Source organism: Pleurodeles waltl, chromosome 4_1 (assembly GCF_031143425.1).
Source record: "Pleurodeles waltl isolate 20211129_DDA chromosome 4_1, aPleWal1.hap1.20221129, whole genome shotgun sequence".
Taxonomy (NCBI): domain Eukaryota; kingdom Metazoa; phylum Chordata; class Amphibia; order Caudata; family Salamandridae; genus Pleurodeles; species Pleurodeles waltl.
The window spans coordinates 23,683,218-23,707,613 of NC_090442.1; the positions used below are offsets into that span (position 1 = coordinate 23,683,218).

Below are 24,396 nucleotides of genomic sequence, written 5' to 3' on the forward strand. Positions count from 1 at the left end.
CACTTTGACCTCTGCACCTGACCGGCCCTGAGCTGTTGGTGTGGTAACTTTGGGGTTGCTCTGAACCCCCAACTGTGGGCTACCTTGGACCCAAACTTGAACCCCGTAGGTGGTTTACTTACCTGCAAAAACTAACAAACACTTACCTCCCCCAGGAACTGTTGAAAATTGCATAGTGTCTAGTTTTAAAATAGCTATATGTCATTTATGTGAAAACTGTATATGCTATTTGGCTAATTCAAAGTTCCTAATGTTCCTACATGAAATACCTTTCATTTGAAGTATTACTTGTAAATATTGAACCTGTGGTTCTTAAAATAAACTAAGAAAATATGTTTTTCTATACAAAAACCTATTGGCCTGGAATTGTCTCGGAGTGTGTGTTCCTCATTTATTGCCTGTGTGTGTACAACAAATGCTTAATACTACCCTCTGATAAGCCTACTGCTCGACCACACTACCACAAAATAGAGCATTAGAATTATCTCTTTTTGCCACTATCTTACCTCTAAGGGGAACCCTTGGACTCTGTGCATGCTATTTCCTACTTTGAAATAGTACATACAGAGCCAACTTCCTACACAAATTGTGAAAGAAAAAGTGCTAAGTGTGCGTAATATTTAAGCACACAGTGTAATTCTGATTTGAGCATGAACACACATTACAGCCTCCAATATCATTTCCAAGACCCTCAGAAAGGGGCCCAGGGGTGTTTGATCTTGGCATTGAGAAAGACGACACACATTTCAGTTGAACAGACAGAGCTCATTCATGCATCTGCAAATACAACAGACACAAAAGACTTCAGTCGAACATGAATCACTAACAGTTCGTAATCTGAAGGTGGTTGATAAGTATAATGCACTTGTACAGGGAACATATTGGGAATCTAACCCTATTGCCTATAAAGTTTCAGCGGTTCTTGTACATCTGATTGTTTCTTATTTTAGCCGATGTCACATCCTCTCGCACAGGCACCATGAACTCTAGGATGTGTGTTTACAAGTACTGAGTGCTTCTTTTTGATTAGGGTCCTTCTACGACTCTTGCTTTGATTGAAGTACTATTTATTCTTTTTCCCCTTTGCTACTACTTCTTATTTTTACAAGTACTATGTTTTTATTGTCTACCCTGAGCGGGTGAAAAGCTAGGTCTGACTCTGTCAGGTGTTATTTTACTTATGTCTCAAAGAATGCACTTCTCATGGTAATCATGCTTGTATGGAGTTTGCAAGCAATGCAAGAGGACCGGTGAGTAATGGGGGGAAACTGTGACAGCAGGATAGCACTTTGGATTTGGATGTGTGTGTACTAAAAAAACACAACAGAACATCACTCAACAAAGACATGAATTATGCAATGCAGTAGAAGAAAGAGATAACGTGCTCTGTCATAACATATAATAAACTTTTTGCTACCTTTGTGGCGTAGCATAGTGCTACGTAATATAGGCTAAACTGAGACGTAAACTGTGTATTGTAGAGTCAGATCTAAGCATTCATGCTTGAGGTTTATAGCTATTGCTAAAAGGTGTTTGCCATAAAGTCTTGCTATAGGTTGAGCCTCTTAAGAAACATCTCGGGCTTCATTATCAAGAAAGTGGCAGCGCTGCGTCACTTCAGAAATGCAGGGACGCGCTGTATTTATGAAAGTGGCAGCGCTGCGTCACTTCGGAAATGCAGGGATGTGCTGTATTTATGAAAGTGGCAGCGCTGCGTCACTTCGGAAATGCAGGGATGCGCTGTATTTATGAAAGTGGCAGCGCTGCGTCACTTCGGAAATGCAGGGATGCGCTGTATTTATGAAAGTGGCAGCGCTGCGTCACTTCGGAAATGCAGGGATGCGCTGTATTTATGAAAGTGGCAGCGCTGCGTCACTTCAGAAATGCAGGGATGCGCTGTATTTATGAAAATACGGCACACGTCTGTGTTCCCCTAGCACTGGCGCTAAAATTGGCTGCCTAGCGCCAACACGCCCACCCTTGCACCATAGTGACAAGGGTGCTTGCCTTGCGGGGAATGTCCCCTCCTGCAGATAAACAATCTTTAATAGCGTTTTGCTCTTCCTATGTGTGCTGCAGAATGCAGCAAACAGGAAAAGCAAAAACGAGGTAAAAACAATGTATTTCCGCCACTCTGGGGTGGCATTAGTTTTTGGCGCTGCCTCAGGTTTACGAATTCTGTATATATGGAAAATGTCACAGCGCCACCGAAGCGTCACTAAAAGTGTCGCTGTTGAGGTGCTCGGGGCTTTTAAATAAGTCCCCTAGTTCCTCACAAGATTTCCTCCCCGTTGCTATTGATCTACCGCACAAGTCCGTACATTACTCCATGCGCCCAATGACAGCAATCCCGCTGTTCCTCTTCTTGTGCTGAAGTGTTTCCTTCTTTTAATTTCATGATAAAGCATCAAGTATGATCTGTGCGTCAAAGCATGTGCTTGTCTAATCCTGAATAAAGTGATTGTGTTTCTGTTTCAGCTGCAGAACACCGCAGCCTTTTTTCTGAACACCATGCGTGCAGTCATATGACCGAGGATCGACTAATAAATGATCCTGGCTGCCAAACTCAGCAGGTCTTTCATCTGGTAAGTTCAAATGCCAAATCAGTATGCCACTGAGAATGACTCTTAATATCAAGAGAAAGAGAGAATTATGTTGGTCTGTCACACTTCCTCCTAAGTCACAACTGTACACAGCAAGGTGCGGAGAGAACACTAATTTGTAAAGCTACAGTTATTCCTATAATGGTTTATCTCATTAGGCCCAGGAATGATCTTTATGAGATGCACAGACCCGCACCCACCGAGGAGGCATGCTTTAACAGCGGGTCACGCTCCACGTTGGGTGGGCTGTGCAGTACCTACTGGGCCTCCATCAGCAGCACGTTCATAGAGATCCTTTGTATTGTTTATGTGCATGAGGAGGCACGCTTTAACAGCGGGTCACGCTCCACGTTGGGTGGGCTGTGCAGTACCTAATGGGCCTCCATCAGCAGCACGTTCATAGAGATCCTTTGTATTGTTTATGTGCATGAGGAGGCATGCTTTAACAGCGGGTCACGCTCCACGTTGGGTGGGCTGTGCAGGACCTAATGGGCCTCCATCAGCAGCACGTTCCTAGAGATCCTTTGTATTGTTTATGTGCATGAGGAAGCATGCTTTAACAGCGGGTCACGCTCCACGTTGGGTGGGCTGTGCAGGACCTAATGGGCCTCCATCAGCAGCACGTTCCTAGAGATCCTTTGTATTGTTTATGTGCAGTGGGCGAAAGACCGATGCTTTTAATTCCTTGATAAGTGTGAGGATGGAACATGTTTAGATTGGGTGATATATAGAATGACCTATCAATAACCTGTATTTTGTTAGTTGGTTGTATCCATATTACGAATAAAAAGTAAGAAGGTTGTCAACCAGCGGGTCATAATCATCCCACAAGACCAAGATAATTAATTACCATTCTGATATGGACACTCCCTCGTCATAATGAAGTAAATCATTGCAGTGATAATTGTAGCCCTACAAGTTGCTGTTTTCTCTGGGTCGCCGCACCTTGTGGTAGGTACAACTGAGAAACCCCCAGCTGATCGCCCTCCTAGGAAGTCTGCTCCTCTGTATAGGATCCGTTCTCCGGTGTCCGTCTTCTAACCCTCTTTCCAGTTCTCTCTTCCAAGATAAATATATGTATACAGAGGTCGGATCCAGGTGGTCGGAAGGAAGGTATCACCTCTCCCCGGCATGTTGGTCTAGCAGCAGAGCCATAACCCATGTATCCTGTGGAATTGGTGTTGGTCTCTAGGGCGATTAACCATAAATTAGTACAAGAAAAATCCAGCAGGAGTCATGGTCAAAAGTCAATGTAAGGCGTTCATTTAATTTGGTCCTAATTTAGAGAGTCCTTAAGAGATGGGCAGTAGCAGAACATCCAAAGTAAATCGACATAAATCTCGTTCACCCACCTATCATTTTCTCTGCCAGATTAATAGTTCAACTCTGTTTATTATTTTGTTGTCAAAAGCTTGACACAGAGACCCACTTACCACCACCAGCTGGTGGAAATTGTCAGATGTTACTAAACATGACAACGAACTACAACAAATCACCTTGGTCCTTCCGCACCCCTGGGGAAGTTGATTGTAGAAACTTACACGTAACGAGGCTCGAGTAGTAAATAGCTATTATGACAATGCTTTGCCAGTGATGGGAGACCTCTACCTGGACGGATCTTTCATTTTGTGGGTGGATATACAAGCGCGCACTACGTGCAGACCCTTAGACGTCTTCCTTTATTATAGACTTCGTGGTGTCTGCAGAGAGATTCATCAAACCTTCCCCACAGGCACCTTGTAGTCTCCAGGAGCTTGATTTGCCTCTCGCACCTTCCTCCTGAGGCCGATTGATCACACGCCTCTACAGTACTATGCAGGCCATGCCCCCCTTGATTGTGCCCAATGCTCGGGAGCAGTGGCAGGGTGAGCACGGTGAGGGCCTGACAGACCAGCAGTAGCGCTTTTGTTGCTTGCACTTGCAAATAGTCATTTCCAACTACTGGCTCCACTGCATCCGCCCCAAGTATCGCTTGTACCTCACACCCCTTCAGCTGCACCGCATGGGTCTTTGGGACAATGCACACTGTGCGCGTTGCAGGGAGGAAGGGGCTCATTCCTTCATCTGGCACAGAACTGCCCTCACATAGTGGGATATCAGGATAGAGTACATGAGGTTATTACTGACATTACAACACATGCAAAACCCCAAAGGCCAATATTGGCCCTATTGGGGTACGTGAAGGATATTCCAACCATTGTTCGTAGACTTACTGCGCTATTGGTGCTCCTAGCTAAGCCCTGGATTGCGATGTGTGGGGCCGTGCTATTGGTGCTCCTAGCTAAGCCCTGGATTGCGATGTGTGGGGCCGTGCTATTGGTGCTCTTAGCTAAGCCCTGGATTGCGATGTGTGGGGCCGTGCTATTGGTGCTCTTAGCTAAGCCCTGGATTGCGATGTGTGGGGCCGTGCTATTGGTGCTCTTAGCTAAGCCCTGGATTGCGATGTGTGGGGCCGTGCTATTGGTGCTCTTAGCTAAGCCCTGGATTGCGATGTGTGGGGCCGTGCTATTGGTGCTCTTGGCTAAGCCCTGGATTGCGATGTGTGGGACCGTGCTATTGGTGCTCTTAGCTAAGCCCTGGATTGCGATGTGTGGGGCCGTGCTATTGGTGCTCTTAGCTAAGCCCTGGATTGGATGTGTGGGGCCGTGCTATTGGTGCTCTTAGCTAAGCCCTGGATTGTGATGTGTGGGGCCGTGCTATTGGTGCTCTTAGCTAAGCCCTGGATTGTGATGTGTGGGGCCGTGCTATTGGTGCTCTTGGCTAAGCCCTGGATTGCGATGTGTGGGGCCGTGCTTGGATAGCTGATGCTGCGTTCTGCCTGGAGCGTAAGGGAGACTATTGGGCTTCAATGCCAGCACTCAACAGACCAAAGGAAATATGGGCACCTTTGTGCAGTGTGTGGTGCCCAGGCCGAGAGATCATGGGAGGGCGCCAGCAGTTACACCATGGTGCAGACTCGGCCCACATTAGTGAGACTTGCTGGCGATGGCTGTCCTGGCTGCCGGATACGACCTGTACCCATTGCAGAAAGCCTATCTGTGATCTCTTGTAGCTCCCAGTGTGTCATTCGTCATCCATGATCTGACTTTGTTCTAAAGTGTACACTTTCTAAGTACTGAGTTGTTTTTGCTGTATAAGCTAATTAAAATATATATATATTTTGATAGCCATGATCATTTTCTGTCAGTTCTATATCACGGCTTAGCTATGTTGGTGTTCTTCCATTTTATGCGGAGTTAGTCTCTTCCCCAACCAGAGTCGCTAGCCCAAGTTCTCTGATCTTGGGTGTGAGGAGCTTAATGAAAGGAACCCATATTGTTTCAAAGTCACCATTCCCAGATCGGCAGATGAAGTGATGTTTTCCATCCCTGATATCCCCCATATTTGGTGAATCCAGTATCTGTGATTTCATCTGTTCTCCAAAGTAACACAATATCTTGCTCCGCAGGACAAAGAGAGACAGTGACATTTGTCTCCCTCTTAGTGAGCGTTGGGGCTATGGTTGCTTATTCGAGATGCCCAATATGATGTAGGCTGGAAATGTGGGGGTTTGTGTGTGGAACCTTCTGTGGATGTCAGTTAACACCTTTTCCCAGTAGCGAGTACGTTTTTACCAATGCCAAAGCAGGTGCTTCAGTGTCCTTGGGTTGCCACAATTATCAGAACATTCCCAGGATCTTCAACTTAACATGGGGTTAATGTACCAGTATTGTTTTATCTTAGCTGATGTTTCTTTGCTGAGGACAATTCCAGGCTGATGCGTCCCCTCTAGAGTATATAATTCCACTCTTCATATGTATCCGTCCTACCGAACTCAGATCCCACCTTCTTTGAGCTGAAGATTTATCCTTGTGAATATCCTGATCTTAAAGTTTATAGATATCAAAGAACAAGTGTTTGTCGCCTCCAGTGATTATTGACCATCTTAGGTGTCGCCTAGAAATGGCATGCACTCTGGAGACCACCCATTGCTTACCATTGTTTGGCCCCATAGTCACTCATTTGCTAGCTTCTTATTGGCCAGCTGCCATAGGCTTCCTTCGTCTTTCTATTTTTGTCTCTCCCCTGGAGCATATATATATTACTTGGGTTCTTCTACTGCTCATTTTTGTAGGTACTACTTTTTTGATTGTGCGTAAGCACTCTATTGGAGTGCATCTTTTTCACCTGGCTCCATCGTGAACTTCCAGTCCGCTCCATAATTGTCTGTGTTGCTTGCCCCCACCCGCCCTCTCCTTCCGTTGTTGCAAAATTTCCAAATCCTTAGCATTCCTTGGTTCAGTCAATAAAGATTTGGAAGTTTGTAATTTCTTCTTTGGTGAATATCTTCTTTATCATCTTCTCAAACAACAGCCACAGTCCTTCTCAGGGTGAACCACAAAAGTCACTAAATGAAACTGTGCTTAACCCTCTGATAGCTTGACACAAAAGCAGTCAGGCTTAACTTAGAGACAATGTGTAAACTATGTATGCAACATTTTAACAGCAACAAAGTGACAACACAACAAAAGAAAAATCCTACACCAACTTAGGAAAATAGAGTAATGTTTAATACATTTTTGAAAATAAAACAACAAAAAAATCCAATCAGTAGAGCCGGGGATATGCAATTTAATAGATTTAGCGTAGGCATAGTGCCTAAAAGTACACATCACTACTCATGGTTATCTGGTTGTGCAAGACCAGGTGAAAGTAACAAGTTCAGGCAGACTGTGATGGAGTGCATGCTGGATACAAAGCCCAGGTTAGTCCTGCATAAAAAGTTACTTTTTGAAAGTCTGGCGCAAAGAATCCAGTTCGATGTGCAGAATGCCTCAAGCAGCAGAGAGAGTGGTTCGGATGGTGTCACTGTAGCATGAAGAGCAGGCTGGGCGCTGTGGACCATAGTTGTCGCTGTATTGTGAAGATCCTGTTGGTCTTCACCTATAGTCATTGCTGGACGTTAGCTTAGTTAGTGACTGGGGGCTGTTGACGCTATAATACGAAGTGCAGATCTTGCGTTGCTGGTTGTCACTGGTGGTCATTATAGTACAAAGACTTGGGTTCACCAGAGCTTCGCTTTGACAGTCCATGCAGGTGTTAACATCTTGATGCAAACAGGTCCGTTTGCAGTTGCAAAGAACCCAAAACTTCAGGATTTCTTCTTTTCTTCCTGGCGGAGCTTAACCAACTTTGAAGTGGGAGAAACTTCTGGAGTCTTCCCCTCAGTGAATTGTTTGGAATGTCCTGCCTCACTGCCCAGGCTGTACTGGATCTAAATTCACAAAAGGCTAGTATGAAGTTTTTGTGTGGGACCGAGGCAGAGTCTTTGAAGTGCAAGTAGGACTGTGCTCATCTTCACCCCTCCTACTTGAGGTGGCCCATCCTGCCAACACAAAGTCCCTCTATTGTGTGGCCAATGCGTGGTTATCTGGTAGGAATACACAAAGGCCAACTACCATTTACGCCTAGTCATGTCGCCCAGAAAACAAGCTGCAGGCACCATATTGTCAGGGCATGAAAATGTTAACCTTATAAGCATGGCATCAAAGATGATATCTCTGCCTGTTCCCAAGCAAAATATACTATGGGAGAGGCAGGCTCACAGTAGTGAAAAACACATTTTCACTGCCAGACATGTAAAATTTAAAAGTACATGTCCAACGTTTTGTATATATTGAACCTGCCATTAGGCTGTTGAAGGCCTGCCCAAGTGAGGACGTATTAACAAAATGTTTGAGGCTTGACAAAGGGGTTATTTTGCCAAGTTGAATTGGCAGCCCTTTAAAATATGCCTCAGGCCTGCAATAGCAGGCATGAGAGATGATTTAAAAGGCTACGTTAGTGGGTGGCACAACAAGGGCTGCAGGCCCACAAGTAGCAGTTAATTTATAGACCCTGGGTACATGTAGTACCACTTTATTAGGGACTTATAAGTAAATTTGATGTGCTAATTCAGTGGAAGCCTATTTTAACATGTTTTAGGGAGTGAGCACATTCGGTTTGGCACTGGTTAGCAGTAGTAAACTGCACAGAGACCTAAGGCCATCAACAACAAATTCAGAAAAATAGTAGTGATGAAGGCAAAAAGTTTGGGGTGACAGTGCAGATAGGGCTAAGTCATTTGCCTTGTCCCTCTGACCCTCCTGCATTGTGTTGCTTGTCCTATGCTCCCACCTCACATTCCACGTAATGTTGCTTGCCCATTTCTCTGTCTGCATTATTACTTGCTGAGTCGTTGTTGGCTGCCCTGCTATTGTTGCTCGCCTCATTTTTCTTGCTGACCCTATTGTTGTTGTTTGCCCCGTCCCTCCCAATCCCATCCTGGGTTGTGCTGCTTGTCCCTTAACCCGCACCCTCCTGCGTTGTGTTGCTTACCCTTACCCTGCTTGCTCTGTTGTTGTTGCTTGCCCTGTCTTCGTTGCTTACCCGGTCTTTGTTGCTTGCCCCATCATTGTTGCTTGCCCCATCATTGTTGCTTGCCCCATCATTGTTGCTTGCCACATCATTGTTGCCTGTCCCATCGTTGTTGCTTGCCCTGTCGTTGTTGCTTGCCCTGTCGTTGTTGCTTGCCCTGTCGTTGTTACTCGTTCCATCGTTGTTGCTTGCCCTTGTGTTGCTTGCCCTGTCCTCCCCCCTCTCTTATCTGCTTTCCACATAATTGTTGCTTGCCCCGTGAGTGTTGCTTGCCTTGGTGTTGCCTGCCCCACCCTACCAGTTGTACTGCTGTTGTGTCATTGTTGCTTGCCACATTGTTGATGCTTTCCTGTTGTTTTTGCTTGACCCGTTGTTGCTTGTCTCTTTGTTGTTGTTTTCCCTGTTCCTCCTCCCAGGTTGTGTTGATTGTCCCACCCACCTCCTGGCACATTCCCGTCCCCACACATGTTGTTGTTGTTTGCCCCACCATCCCACATTGTGTTGCTTGCCCCATACCTCCACCTCCCTGTGTTGTGTCGCTTGCACTTTCACCCCTTCTGGTGTTATGTTGTTTGTCGTGCCTCTCCCACTAGAAAAAAGCAATATGACACAACCAGAACAGCCCATGTCATTGCACTTTTTCCTAACTTTTAGCCTTGCTGTGCAGCACTTGTGTCCTCTGCAGTTCCTTTTGTGGAAAGTAGCTTTTCTGGTAGCCATCTCTTCCCTTCGCAAGGTTAGTGAAATAAAGGCACTTACCCTGAAAGAGCCCTTCTTCCAAGTACATCATGACAGGGTGACCCCTGAGCAAACCCTAAATTCTTATCCAGGTAGTCTCTAGCTTCCACCTCAATCAAACCGTTGAGCTCCCAGTGTTCTTCCCACACCCAGAATTAGTAGCAGGACGAGCTCTCCACACATTTGATGTCAAAAGAGCGCTCATGTATTACGTTGACAGAACAAAAAACTTCAGTTCTGCAAAACACAGCACCATTTTGTCTCCTTCTCCAGGCTGCACAGTGGGTGTGCATAGTCTAAAGCAAGTATTGCGTGCTGGTTAGTCAAATATATACAGATCTGTTATGCTAAAGCCAAACGCCCTGTGGTGGTACCGCCCAAACCTTACTCGACCAGCAAAAAAAGGCCCTTCCATGGCTTTCTTTGGTAATATTCCAATCCCTGATAGTTGAAAAGCATCTACCTGGTCTACCGCCTCATGTTCACAAAACCTTACTTTGTGGTTGGATTAGCTGCAAATAAGCCAGTTTCGGTCAGGCTGTCCTTTGCACATGTTTCCAAATTTCTGAAACATCCTCAGACTAGCCACCTCTTCTGGGAGGACTGCCTTAAAGCCTATGCACATCACTTTTATCTACAGCTACACATGCCATGAACGGAAAATGCTACTTACCCTTTAAGCATCTGTTCGTGTCATGTAATGCTGTAGATTCACATGCGCCCCCCCCCTCCCTGGGCACCTTTCAATGTTGCAGGTGTTTTCTTTTCAACTTTAATCTATAATTTTTCCTGCACATGGGCATCTTTTGGTATCTCTATGCTCCGTTTACATCCTCACTCTGTGTGCGGAAAAAACTAACTAACAATGGAGCCGATGCCCATCCTCATTACCAGCAATAGGTGGAGTCACAGTACCTCATGACTCCAAATTACTTCTTCAAAGGCAAACTACTTCATACGTCCGAGAGCAACACTAGATGGGAGGAGAACGCACAGCATTTGAATCTACAGATGCTTGCAGGGTAAGTAGCATTTTCCTGCTTGATATCTGATTACCTAATATATTTTTTGCACCTTTTCAAAATATGACACATTTGTAGAACCAGTAGACCTGGGCAAAGCACAGGCTTAGAGCCAACTTACGAAGCTGAGATGGGATCTTGTGGAATGTAACCAACGATGAACATGGTGCGTTTTGGGCTTTGAGCTGTCCGATGAGAATACAGGTTTACTTGTTGTATTAGTGGTGTTCTAAGCTCCTTTCACCATTGATGGACACACTCAAGAAATCCACACTGACTATATACAAAGGTAACTTCTAAATAACTTATATGTGTCAGTTACTCTTACGCGATTCAGTAACTTTACTGCTTTTGGGTGTTGACCATTTACAAGTGTAAAGTTAGTGAGAAGTGTAGACTTACATGTTTCTAGCTCCTGAAACAAGGAGTGGAACAGAATCTACAGGTACAAGTTACTCTAGTCACAAAGGGGCACTTGTGCATCCAGGAGCAGGCAATGGCCAACCACTGATACTGCAACACCATCTAGAGCCACAAAGGAAAGAATGTTAACATAAATTAATTTATTTGACCTTTTAGTAGATATGTATAAATATCATTTATTGTTAAAAAATATAAAAACACATCGTAATATTTAAATAACCTGCCTTTAATTTAAAATATATATTTAACTGTTATCTTGTAAAATATTGAAATTAATTTACATTAATTGTATTCGTAATTTTCTGTCACTTTTAATACATTTAATAGATAAATATAAACATCTTAGATTAGGGGGATTTTTTTTTAATCTTTAAAAAATAATTTTAATTTAACACATCTAAATATATATATATTTTTATAGATGCTTTTTATTGAGTTTATGCAAATAGAACCAAATAAAAACAAAAACAATACAGTGCAAAGCATATGAGACCTCTCAGGTACCGAACTCTCAGGAGAGTAACTTACACAGACAGAAATATATATCGACATTAGCTTATCAAGAGGAGCATTACAGTGGTTTCCAACACAACGTACTACCATAATGTAACCATATCATAAACAGTCCATACATACCAGAATTTCAATATAACCACAGTTGGTCGCCATCATAATAGTACCTGTAAGTTGACTCTATCTGTTAATCTTCAGCATCAGTACTTGTCTCAGAGCTTGACTCTCCAGCATCAGTGATTCGCTCCAACAACTGTCCCCATGCCATCAAATCAGTAGGTGCACCCTCATCCATACGTACCAGCCGCATATGTTGTTCTTCTGCCACTTCCCACTCCAGAATATCCTGTATTCCACCGAAGGGCTCCTAGAACTCATCCACCTGTGGCCACCCTGCGTTTAGCCCATACAAGAGCCAGTTGTGCCAATTTTTATGGGATTTTTGACCCCCTGGACGGTGCTCTACCCCAAGTATACATGTCAATGGTGCCAGTGCGATGCCCAAGCCCTTAGTCCCCACAACCTTTGCAGTCACCTCCCGCCAAAACAGCTGTACCTCCCTACATGACCATGCTAGGTGTAGGAAGGAAGCATCCCCCTCACCATAGAGAGCGCACCCGGCTCCCCTAGTTGGATCAGTCTTGTTAAGATGAGAAGGCGTGACATAGGTACGGTGCATAAAATTCAAGTGTACGAGCTCAAATCTCTTATTGTACGAAACAGTGCGCGCCAACAACAACGCCCTGGCCCAATCGGCATCTGTCACTGGTTCCCCCAACTCCCGCTCCCATGCCCGGCGTGCTGCATTGGATGTACAAGGCAAATCTTCCCGGAAAGCCCTAGAAAATAGGGTGGTTAAGTGTCTCCCATCCCCCCAATTTATCAGCCCATTCAGTACCTTTAGAGGATGGTGCGGTGATCGGGAAGTCTTGTCAAACCTCATATGCAACACTTTCTAGCTTTGCATATTGCAGGAATTGGCCCGTACTGTGCCTCCTGAAAGGATAAGAACCCCTCATTAGGAAATAGATCCCCCACAACAAGACATCCCCCACCCTCCAGCTGTCCAAAGACATGTGATTATCAATATCGCGGAAGGGAGCGAGGTCCCACACCTTCAGTTCCCTATCAAACAGGGCATGACGAAGCACCTTCTTAACGGCCTGTTTGCAGATCTGTACAGTATTATAAACCAGGTAAGGGACTGCTGCCTCCAAATGGCCGCCTCTCATCAGACGATGCGCTAGCGTATCTGTGCCCAGCATGCCCTCAAAAACGTGCTTTTTCCATGTGTCCGACTCAGCCAGCCACTTTGCAGCATGCTGTAACTGCGCAGCGTAGTAATATAGCTGAATATTGGGGATAGCTAACCCACCGTCTTCCAGATCCCTCTGCAGTGTGGAAAGGGATACCCTGCTGCGGTGCCCAGCCCAAAACAGAGAAATCAGCAAACTGTCCAGTCGAGTGAATAACCGAGGAGCCAACGGAAACAATGAGCTTTGTATCAGATATAGACAGCGCAGGAGGAACACCATCTTAGCAATAGCTGCTCTACCCATCTCAGAGAGTGGCTACCTATTTCAAAATGAAACCGGGTGCTCCAGGCCCAGCGCAACTCTTTCCACATTCAGTATCTCATGGGCTGCTGCGGTGTGAGCAACCCAAATGCCCAAATACCGAACGCTCTCTAATTTCCAATGGAGGCCCACTACTTGCAAATCATCCAGCAGCCTTCCACGCAGCGGGCACAGCGTTCACTCGTAATCCATTGACGGCCCAGTCTCCCTCAACAGCCGCAACAATAGAGGAACCGAGTCGCCCGGTGACCGAAGGTACACCAGCGCGTCATCAGCATATAGAGAAATATGTGAGTGGCAAGACCCACCTGAATCCCACAAGGGGCCAGCTCCCCACGAACACATCTAAATATTTAATTGAAAATTAAGTTAATACTGATGTAGCATTTTTGATTTTGTTCTACATTTACAATACATTTATAACATTAATTTACATTAACATTTGACATAAATATTTTTACTATTCTAATAAGTTGAATAAACTTTTAATATTTCCCGTACACTTTACTGTAGAGATCTGTTTTCTATGGGGGTCTATTTTAAGAGCCTGCCTCCTGTGTTTCAGTAGCACCGGTTGGCCATGTATGGTGGTGAACTTACTCCAGTTATGACATGGAATACATTTGCTACTGTTATTGGTCCTCTTAGGCTGTAGTAACTTTAGAAGTGCACTTAAAAGCAATGGGCTTACTCTTTTGTGTGTGACCTCCCCAAAACCTTATTGGGATTCCTTAAACCCCTCATTATTCCACCCCCAAACCACTTCCGTTTAGTAGTAGGTATTCCCCTTTTCCCAGGCGCTTCCCTTGGTCCCTCTCCATTTAGTAATATGTCGTGTACTAACATAGGTGAGGATCTCCCCTTAGAAAAGATAGGAGAGGTGGAGGTGAAGATTTACACTCTTAGGTTTATGAACGGCATTTTGTCATAAGAAAGTAATATTGATCTAGAATGCATGTTGTGAATTGGGCCCTATATGTTTTAAAATATTTTATGAAATTCATGTTGTCATCTAATACAGATAATAGATACGTATGTAAATTTAAAAATAACCTTGGGGCGGAGCTTGGTGAGTGACAAAATGGCCGTCTAGGCCGAGAGCTCCCCTGGCTGAGGACTAAATCCTAAATTATCCTGGCATCAAGGGTGCGGTATTAAAGCAGTTAGCACCTGGAGCTGTTATTGCTGTGTCCAGCAGACGTGATAGGCCACCCAGCTATGCGCTGTGAGGATGGAGAATGATGGCACGGCCTGCACGGCGCTGTGCTCCCCGTGGGCCCAAGCAGATGTAAACGGATGTGGGGCGCTGTCAGCTGCTGGACCTCGACTGGCCTGTGGAATGCAGAGCTGAACGGTGAGGCCCTTACTAGCTAGGGATCTACACTTTATCCTAGTTTCAGGACATAGGCCCTCATTACCAGTTCAGCAATGACAGGGCCAACAGGCTGATGGTGCAGACTGCCGTATTACGACCGCAGCGGTGAACAGGCTGGAACACATCCAGTGCATCAATGGGGCAGGCACCTCAGGGCACAGGGGGAGGGGTTGGTGGTGGGGACAGAGGTTAGGGGGTCTTGGGCTTTGGCTTGGGAGGGGGGTCTGGGCCTTAGCTTTGGATGGAGGGGGAGTGGGTTTAGACCGATGGGTGGGAGCGGGATCAGGCCTCTTTCACAAGTTTCTTGTTGGAGGGGGAAGGGACATGGGAACCAGACAGAAGGTCTACAGAGGATTGTGAAGTAGAGGGAGTGGTTTTGGGGAGGCCACGTGAAGGTGCAGGGACAAGACTGGGTGGGCCAGGAGGTTCGAACAGGTCAAGGCGGGAAAGGAAAAGTTTTTTAAGGGCATGTGGAGGGACTGTGAAAATGGGTGTGGGCGTGGAGGTAGAGGGATGGTCGTAGGACGTGTAGGTGTTCTGGATGTGGATGCAGGTGGGGGCATAGTCTGCTTGTGTGTGGTGGATGAATGTTCAGTGCCTAAGTGGGTGCGTTTATGTGTTTTGGGGCGGGAAACAAGGGTGGGAGAGGACAAACAGGTTGTGTGAATGGATGTTGTAGTAGTGTCTGCAGGTTTGGTGTGTGTGCTGCAGGTTTCTGTTATGGTTGTTGTGGTGAGTGCGGGTGTGGTGTCTGGGGTGCATGTCTGTGTGACTGCTGTTGTGGTGATTGCGTCAATGGGGGCAAGATCTGGGAGCGTGGATGCAGTGCTTGCAGGTGTGTGTGGGGAGGACACTGTAAGGGAGGATGGGGTGGGGGAGAATGTGGAGGACGTGGCTGTTGTGTTTGCATCTGTCTGTTGAGTGTGTGCATGGCTGTGGTGTGACTTGTGGTGCCTGTGTGTGTCTGTGTGTGCCTTGTGTGTTGTTGTGTGTGCATGCTTTTTGGCTTGTGTACTTGGGATGGGTGAGGGGAGAGGGGTGCTGGATGGGGGCACATGTGGTTGGAGAGGGGACAGAGGTACAAGGGACATAGGCTGCCATCAAAGAGGAGGCCAGAGCCTGAAACGATCTCTGAAGGCCAGACAAGGCACAGAAAATGCCTTCCAGGTAGGCATTGGTTTGCTCCATTCGTGATGCCAGCCCCTGGATAGCATTCATAATGGTTGTCTGTCCCACAGAGATGGCTCTCAGGAAGTCAATAGCCTCCTCATTGAGGGCAGCAGGGCTGACTAGGGCAGGGGCAGAGGTACCTGTGGCAAAGGAGACGCTAACCCTCCTGGGTGAGTGGGCACGGGCAACTTGGTGGGGAGCTACTGTGAGGGAGGTGCTGGTGGGGTGGCGGCTGACGAAGATGTTGTTGGGGTGGTCCGAGAGGGGTCTGCCACCACCAAGGAGCAGCCACTGGAGGAGGAATCCGAGTCTGATTTTGAAGTGGTAGTAGGCTCCCCCATGGTGCTCCCTTCGCCCTCCAACCCACTGGTTCCCTTGGTGGACTGTGCCTCCTGGGTCCTATGGGCTGCAGCATCCCCACTCTCCGGTGCCTCTGCTTCTTCACCTGATTATGCTGATGCACAAAACGGCACAAGAAAACAGAGAGGGAGGGGGGAGACCAAGACAGGTATGCGGACTGTGAGTAACTCAACTATAATGCAGGAAGGCACACATGCAGTGCACTTCAGTCCAAGACCTCACCTTACCATAGCCTTTGCACTACAGGAATGTGCCACTAATAGGGATTACATCTGCCTGTTTGGATTACACTACACTGACAGTGGTGCCCTACAGATTCACTGTACGTGTCTTGCAAGTCCAACTGAGCAATCCATTCAATGGTCAGATGTTTTCAGTACCACTACAGCACTTTGTAAGACAACAGGAACACTACCTGACAGACTGTTCTACCCAATTCCCACCTTACCTGGGTACACATGCCAACTACACAGCTAAGTAACGAAACCCGGTCAAAAAGCTGAACACCTGCATACCCTGACATCTATGAGTCACTGTTACAGCATCCTTTTTTCACATTACCTACCATCCCCCCAATACAGTTGGCATGAAGGACAGTGTGAGAACTCACCCCCTTGTGGCTGCTGTGGTGCTTTTAAGCACCCATCCAGTTCTGGGTTGGCCACCGCCAGTATGCAGGCCATTAGGGGTGTCGGGGTCTGACGTACACCCCTCCCTCATTGGGAGGATGTCCCCAGCTGGTCCTCCATGGTGTTCCGGGCCCAGCGTCTCAGGTCCTCCCACGATTTCCTGCAGTCGGTGCTCCACCGGCTATAGACCCCCAGGGTCCGCACGTCCTTGGCGATGGCTTGCCACAACCTCTTTTTCTGATGGGCGCTGACTGCATGGGTGACACATAGGAAACACATTTATGTATACTTACCACACGCATGCTGACATAGGGTACAATCGTACTGACATTAGTCCACCAAACAATCCATCATGTTCCTACAGGTTCACATTGATGGCCTATACCACTACACCCATACGCTTGGTAACCCTACATACACACACACACATGCGCCCGCAGCAATCACACTCAGTGCTAGGACACTGTCAACTACTCACCTACTCCTCTGGTCACCCGTACAACTTTGCATACAGGGGTAGGACCCCGTCCACAAGTTTGATCAGCTCCTCCTGGGTGAAGGCTGGGACCCTCTCCCCATTGCATGTGCCATAGTCGCAACCAGATGCAGGATACAGCAGCACACGCAGTGGAGTTGTGGTCGTGTTGAGTGCAGAAGTCAAGTGGCGAAGGGAAATCAAAATGGCGGTGAGGATCGCAGCGGTTCACACCGCCGGTGGCGATCATGATTGGCCCCTGTTCCCCATAAACACCAATGTTAACCAATGAGGAATTGCACGGCGGTACAGACCGCCTAACGGCATGACGACTAATGCCAGCGGAGTCATGTCACTTCCATCTGCCTCTGCATGTAGGACAGGCGAGTACCATTTGAAGTGCAAAATGTGTTAGAGTTCAATCCTTATGCACCGTCCACGCTCTCATATTAGATTGGAAATGTTAGGTACTTCAGTCATACATAGCTATACACGCCATATGTGATGTGTGGCACCAGTTGGATGCAAATGTAGGTTGAATACCACTGTGATCATTTGTCAATTGTCACAGTGTAAGTTGTATACAACCTTTCCATGATTGGAAGGCTATGTTAGTGCAGTTGTGTGTGCGTAGACATCATGTGTAATGTGTTGTTATGGTGACGTGTGTTGGCTCTCCCTAGATACCGACCCATGTGGAGACTGAGGAATGCACCGGTGTACCGGCCTCTAGTTGACGGGGCACCCATGGAGGAACGACACATTCGTCTACGTGTGAACCAGATGACTATACATGAACTGTGTGCCCAATTATAGCCAGATCTACAGGCAGCTCTATATAATCCCTATTCTATTCCCCCTACTGTGCAGGTACTATCTGTGCTACATATTGTGGCCACTGGGTCATTTCAGGTGACAGTGGGCTTGGCAGCAGGTGTGTCATAGCCAATGTTCAGTAACATCTTAAGGGATGTCCTGACTGCCTTGCTGAAACACCTCCACAGCTACATCAAATTTCCTCACACTGCTGACTTACCCACTGTGAAATCTGCTTTCTATGCCACTGCACACATTCCTCATGTGATTGGGGCCATATATGGCACCCATATTCCCTTCATTCCGCCCAGGGTTAATGAACAAGTGTACAGGAATAGGAACAATTATCACTTTGTGAATGTACAGGTGGTGTGTCTTGCAAACCAGTACATCTCCCAAGTGATTGCAAAATTCCCTGGATCTGTATACGACTCTTGCATATTGAGGAATGCCAGTGTCCCACACCTGATGGCACAACTACAGAGAGAGAGAGCCTGGCTTGTGGGTGAGATGTGAGAGTGCAGTAGCTAGCAACCTTCCTTTCCTATTTTTTTGCCCTCTACACAATGGTGATTTGTGCTATGTGTACCCACTCTTCCCAGGTGATTCTGGCTATCCTAACCTGTCGTGGCTGTTGACACCATTGAGGTATCCCAGGAAAGGGGGTGACAACTGCTACAATGAGGCACATGGCAGGACAAGAAGAGTCATTGAGAGGACCTTCGACCTACTGAAGGTAAGATTCCGGTGCCTGCTATGTCAGGCGGATCCCAGTGCTACTCCCCAAACAAGGTTTGCCAGATCATCGTGGCCTGGTGTATGCTGCACAATTTGGCACTAAGAAGGCATGTTCTTCACCTGAGAGACGAGAAACGACCTGATCCACCGGTGGAAGCTGAGGGGACAGAGGAAGGCGATGATGAAGGTGATTAGGATGATGTAAACACCAGAACTCAGCTCATTCAGCTGTACTTCCAATGAGTTGAAGGTACATCTTACCTACTGTTTCCCACAACATTGCCTACGTAGATTTGTGTTCAGTTGACAGATTGCACAACCAGTGCTGGAGACACAGCAGTGTGTGTGTGGTGCCATGTCTGTACTGTCACGTAGCCCTTACTGCTTCATATGTTTGAGGACTCCCAAAGGTAGTTCATACACAGAAGTTATGTTTTCCGGAATGTGTTTCCTGCCTTCACATGTATGGACTCTTTGGACATGCTGCGTGGATAGAGGGTGTGGGCCAGTTATGCTGTCAGTATTTGTCAATCAGCATCTCCTCAGTACTTGCACACCAACCTAGAGTCCCTGACAATGTGGGTGAAGGTATCCTCAGCTGATGTAGATGGCCCCACAGTTGTACTAATCTGCAAAGCTGCATTTTGGAGTTACTTACGGGTGTGTAGTGCAGCTGACATATGGTAATACTGCTCAGTCAAGAAGTGACAGTACTCTGTGAATGATGTAACACTTTGGACACAAAGCAGATACATATGTCATGAACAAACTGTACCTAAATGTGTGCTACAAATCTGTTCCTCACAGGTCTTTCTATGGTGGGATTCCCTTTGCCATGCCTTGTACATGGAGGATTTGAACATTCCTGGTGCAAGCGTTAGGAACCCATTTCACAGATTTGGAATGAAACATACCTGCTAACTATCAGGCTAGCCAAATCCAGGTACTGTAGGAAAGTACCATCTTGCCTGGCATGTTACCCCCATATTTCACTGTATATATGTTGTTTTGGTTGTATATGTCACTGGGACCCTGCCAGCCAGGGCCCCAGTGCTCATGAGTGTGCCCTGAATGTGTTACCTGTGTTATGACTAACTGTCTCACTGAGGCTCTGCTATCCAGAACCTCAGTGGTTATGCTCTCTCATTTCTTTCCAAATTGTCACTAACAGGCTAGTGACCAATTTCACCAATTTAGATTGGCATACTGGAACACCCTTATAATGCCCTAGTATATGGTACTGAGGTACCCAGGGTATTGGGGTTCCAGGAGATCCCTATGGGCTGCAGCATTTCTTTTGCCACCCATAGGGAGCCCTGACAATTCTTACACAGGCCTGCCACTGCAGCCTGAGTGAAATAATGCACACATTATTTCACAGCCATTTTCACTGCACTTAAGTAACTTATAAGTCACCTATATGTCTAACCTTTACTTAGTAAAGGTTGGGTGCTAAGTTACTCAGTGTGTGGGCACCCTGGCACTAGCCAAGGTGCTCCCACATTGTTCAGGGCACATTCCCCAGACTTTGTGAGTGCGGGGACACCATTACACGCGTGCACTACACATAGGTCACTACCTATGTGTAGCTTCACAATGGTAACTCTGAATATGGCCATGTAACATGTCTAAGATCATGGAATTGCCCCCTCTATGCCATCCTGGCATTGTTGGCACAATCCCATGATCCCACGGGTCTGTAGCACAGACCCGGGTACTGCCAAACTGCCTTTTCAGGGGTTTCACTGCAGCTGCTGCTGCTGCCAACCACTCAGACAGGTTTCTGCCCTCCTGGGGTCCAGCCAGGCTTGGCCCAGGAAGGCAGAACAAAGGACTTTCTCAGAGAGAGGGTGTTACACCCTCTCCCTTTGGAAAAAGGTGTTAAGGCAGGGGAGGAGTAGCCTCCCCCAGCCTCTGGAAATGCTTTCATGGGCACAGATGGTGCCAATTTCTGCATAAGCCAGTCTACACCGGTTCAGGGACCCCTCAGCCCTGCTCTGGCGCGAAACTGGACAAAGGAAAGGGGAGTGACCACTCCCCTGACCTGCACCTCCCCTGGGAGGTGCCCAGAGCTCCTCCAGTGTGCTCCAGACCTCTGCCATCTTGGAAACAGAGGTGCTGCTGGCACACTGGACTTCTCTGAGTGGCCAGGGCCAGCAGGTGACATCAGAGACTCCTTCTGATAGGCTCCTTCAGGTGTTGCTAGCCTATCCTCTCTCCTAAGTAGCCAAACCCTCTTTTCTGGCTATTTAGGGTCTCTGCTTTGGGGAATTCCTTAGATAACGAATGCAAGAGCTCATCAGAGTTCCTCTGCATCTCTCTCTTCACCTTCTGCCAAGGAATCGACTGCTGACCGCGCTGGAAGCTTGCAAAACTGCAACAAAGTAGCAAAGACGACTACTGCGACACTATAACGCTGATCCTGCCGTCTTCTCAACTGTTTTCCTGGTGGTGCATGCTGTGGGGGTGTAGTGTGGTTAGTTTTACGTATTCATTGCGCTTTAGCTTCAGGCTTTAGGCCCTTGTGCACTTTGCCCTGAATATATTTTATTCATTTGCTGACAGCTTAGAGCCTCTGTGTACTTTGCTCTACATGCTTTTTATTAGGCTTCGTACTGTTATTTTTCAAATAGCCAGTTCTACGGTGTTGTTTTTTATTCATATCACACTGTTTTGCCTACTTCAGCACTGGAGTTCTCCATAACATATTTACTCTGTGCTTCAGTCAAGGATACAGTCTGGTACATTGCCGATAGACGTGGTAAGAGTTTAGACTCGGCATTCCTGCGTAGGGACATTTTGTGATCACGATGACATGTTAGTTATAAAATCACTTCCTTGTCCCAATACACGCAAGAGGGAGATTCCGACCAGGGAACCACAACTTGACGCTGACTGCCTCGTTGCAGATGCTGAACCAAGATCACAGGTCTTTGCTCAGGTATGAGGGCTGATGTCTCCACAGTGATTCTAATAGGCAAGCTAGAAGCTTAACATGCTGTGCTGTAGATAGAACAAGCAGAGGGAGAGTAGAAACTGTTTGACAATATGATAGCTTTGTTTTTATGTTTTACTCTCCTGGTAACTATTACAATCCTACTGTGTTGTATCGTTCTGGTTATTGCGGCTCACGCCTTAATATCTAAAATAGAGTTGTTTTATTAAAACATTATATAAAACTTATACTGTCTTTGTCATTTGTATATGAGATCATATTGGAAATAAGAGAGTTGGTTTGGATCTGAGTAACCACGACTTCCCTGAGAAGTTCCAAAGATGTCATGCGCTCGGCTGCCAAATCATTCCTTCCACATGGGAGAAATGAGGCACTGCTAGTTAGCCGGAGCAAAAACCGGATTTAGGGTGACAGAGTTCTTTACACGTGGGTCAAACTCAGTCCCCCACACCGTTATAGATCCTGCTACCTAGAAATCCAGTAGTCTCATTTAGAATAATGAGAGCCCACGCGACATGGCGCCGCCAACGTTTGGTCTGGCTCTAATGATTAGGTCCGACTGACTCTCTTGGTCTCATATATATTTTGACTCCTCGGCTCCGTATACGGAGACGTCCGTGGGGCTGAGGGTTTCCGCCGCCACGGCATAGGTGCTTCCTGTTGCTTAGTGGTTGGTTGTTCAAGCTTGAACTTTGAAAGGAAAAAACCCCGATATTGGTGTGCCTTCTCTGACCTGAAGCCGTTTTTTATAAAATGGCGAATCCTAATGTAGTGAATATAGCAATTAATATGCGTCATCCGCACCTGGGACATCTGTTGACACATGGACTGACAGTCCAGGGGGGTCCAGTCACTTTTGTGGTGGACGCCCATGCAGCCTATAGAACTGAACTTTTTTATTCTTGGGTCGGATTTCCAGCAGTGGATGGGGGAACAAATACTTTTCACGAATACACAGTTGCGAATGTCCCTGGACAATACAGGGCTTACGCTTATTTAGAAATACCTCTATCTTATCAAGAACACCATAATTGGCTTGATGGCGCCCTCCCACACACAGTAGCACAAGTTAGGTTAGGTCCACTGAGTAATGATGGTCCTACCTGGCCTTTATTGGCTACATATACACCACATCCTGCGGTTGCTCACTTGGCAGTGGTTGAAGTTCGTCGTTTATATACAGAATTAACGGCTACATATAGACGATTAGTTCAGTTTGTCATGCAGACACTAAATACGAATGCAGCGCGTGCTGCTCCAGCGCACCCACAGGCTGTGGTTCCGGGTATTAATCCGGCCACTGTGCACTCGGTAATGGGTAAAGTGCCGGCTAAACGAGAGGAGACTCCATTTTGGCTGGCGCAAAAAATGAATACGCTGGAAGCAGTATTTCCCCATACGGGACCTCAGGATAAACATAGAATTTTGACGATGTGTTTGCCGTACGGGATGGTTCCTCCGGTGGACCTTTGTAAAACCTGGGGCACGGTATTTGCCGCGCTCTACACTACGGCACACGGTACACCGACATTAGCTAATTTACCCGACGTACTTAAACAGATTCAGGATGAATATGGGGCTGCCCCTGCCTTGGATTTGGGCATGCAGTTGCTGGGCAATTTTGCCACAGTTTCTTCTATTATTTTGAGTAATCTCAAAGGAGAGGCAGTAGCACTAGCAGTGCGAATGCGTCTTCGGGATGTTCCGCTGCTTAATCAGGAGCGGGAGCTTCCGAGAATAATTGCGGAAACATATTCTAGTATTGGTCGTGATAGCCTAGGGGCTAGACCGCAAAAACCCCAGTTACAGGGTAAAAATAATAAAGAAAATGCTAAACAGCAACAACCTGAGGGTTCGAAAAAGCGCTGGGAAAAGAAACAGCAAACACCTAAGAAAGATGGTGGGCAGTCTCCGCAACCGGAGACCCCACAGAATAAGTATAATCTCAGGAATAGGGATACTTTGAAGACGCCTGATAGATATCAATACACTGATACACGCCAATCTCGTTCCTTTCAGGACTCCTCGGAAAAGAGAAGTGAGAGAGGTGGGCGGTCAGAGCGGAGGACGGAGTACGTGAAACCGAGACAGGATTCACAACGCTCAGCGGAGGTTTCTATTAAACAAGAAGAGAAACCGCTGCAACAAAAACAGCAGTTTAAGAAGAAGAAAGTGGCAGCTGTCTCAGTCAGACATGCCGCTCAAGAAGAGAGTTCTCTTGACGAACAAGACATGGGCATTAGCACTGTTAGACAGCGCGGCAGAGGTCACAATAGTTCGCCGGAGTCTTCTAGAGCATCTGGAGGTGAAAGCAACTGATGACTTCATACAAGTCGAGACGGCGGATATGCGAGTCTCTGATCCTGATAGAGTATATGAAGTGACTCTGCGATTGGAAGGGGACATTGACCGTATTATAAACGCCATTTTTTGGGACCATGTGGTAAAATCATATGATGTTCTGTTGGCCGAACAAGATTGGCCACCTGACTTTGTTCGCGACTGTCCAGTTGGGGAGGAGGTTATTAAACCTTCCTTCTCACCACTTGTTCCAAGAGAACTCGCGGAGTCCTATAGTAAATCATGGGCTCTAGCACAGGCTCCC

The 24,396-nt window shown here is 46.7% G+C and overlaps 1 long non-coding RNA gene and 2 pseudogenes across 1 annotated transcript in view; 2 read left to right on the top strand and 1 right to left on the bottom strand.

Moving 5' to 3' along the window:
- LOC138287284 (uncharacterized) overlaps nucleotides 1-19,086 on the top strand; it is a 34,634-nt gene extending 15,548 nt beyond the window's left edge. The window contains exons 2-3 of the long non-coding RNA XR_011202188.1: nucleotides 2,479-2,585; nucleotides 18,700-19,086. This is a non-coding gene — a long non-coding RNA (uncharacterized lncRNA). The remainder of the gene's footprint in view (nucleotides 1-2,478; nucleotides 2,586-18,699) is intronic.
- Nucleotides 1-24,396, bottom strand: part of LOC138287281 (zinc finger protein 271-like) — a 523,545-nt pseudogene that overhangs the window by 291,106 nt on the left and 208,043 nt on the right.
- LOC138286930 (zinc finger protein 850-like) overlaps nucleotides 1-24,396 on the top strand; it is a 227,688-nt pseudogene that overhangs the window by 157,775 nt on the left and 45,517 nt on the right.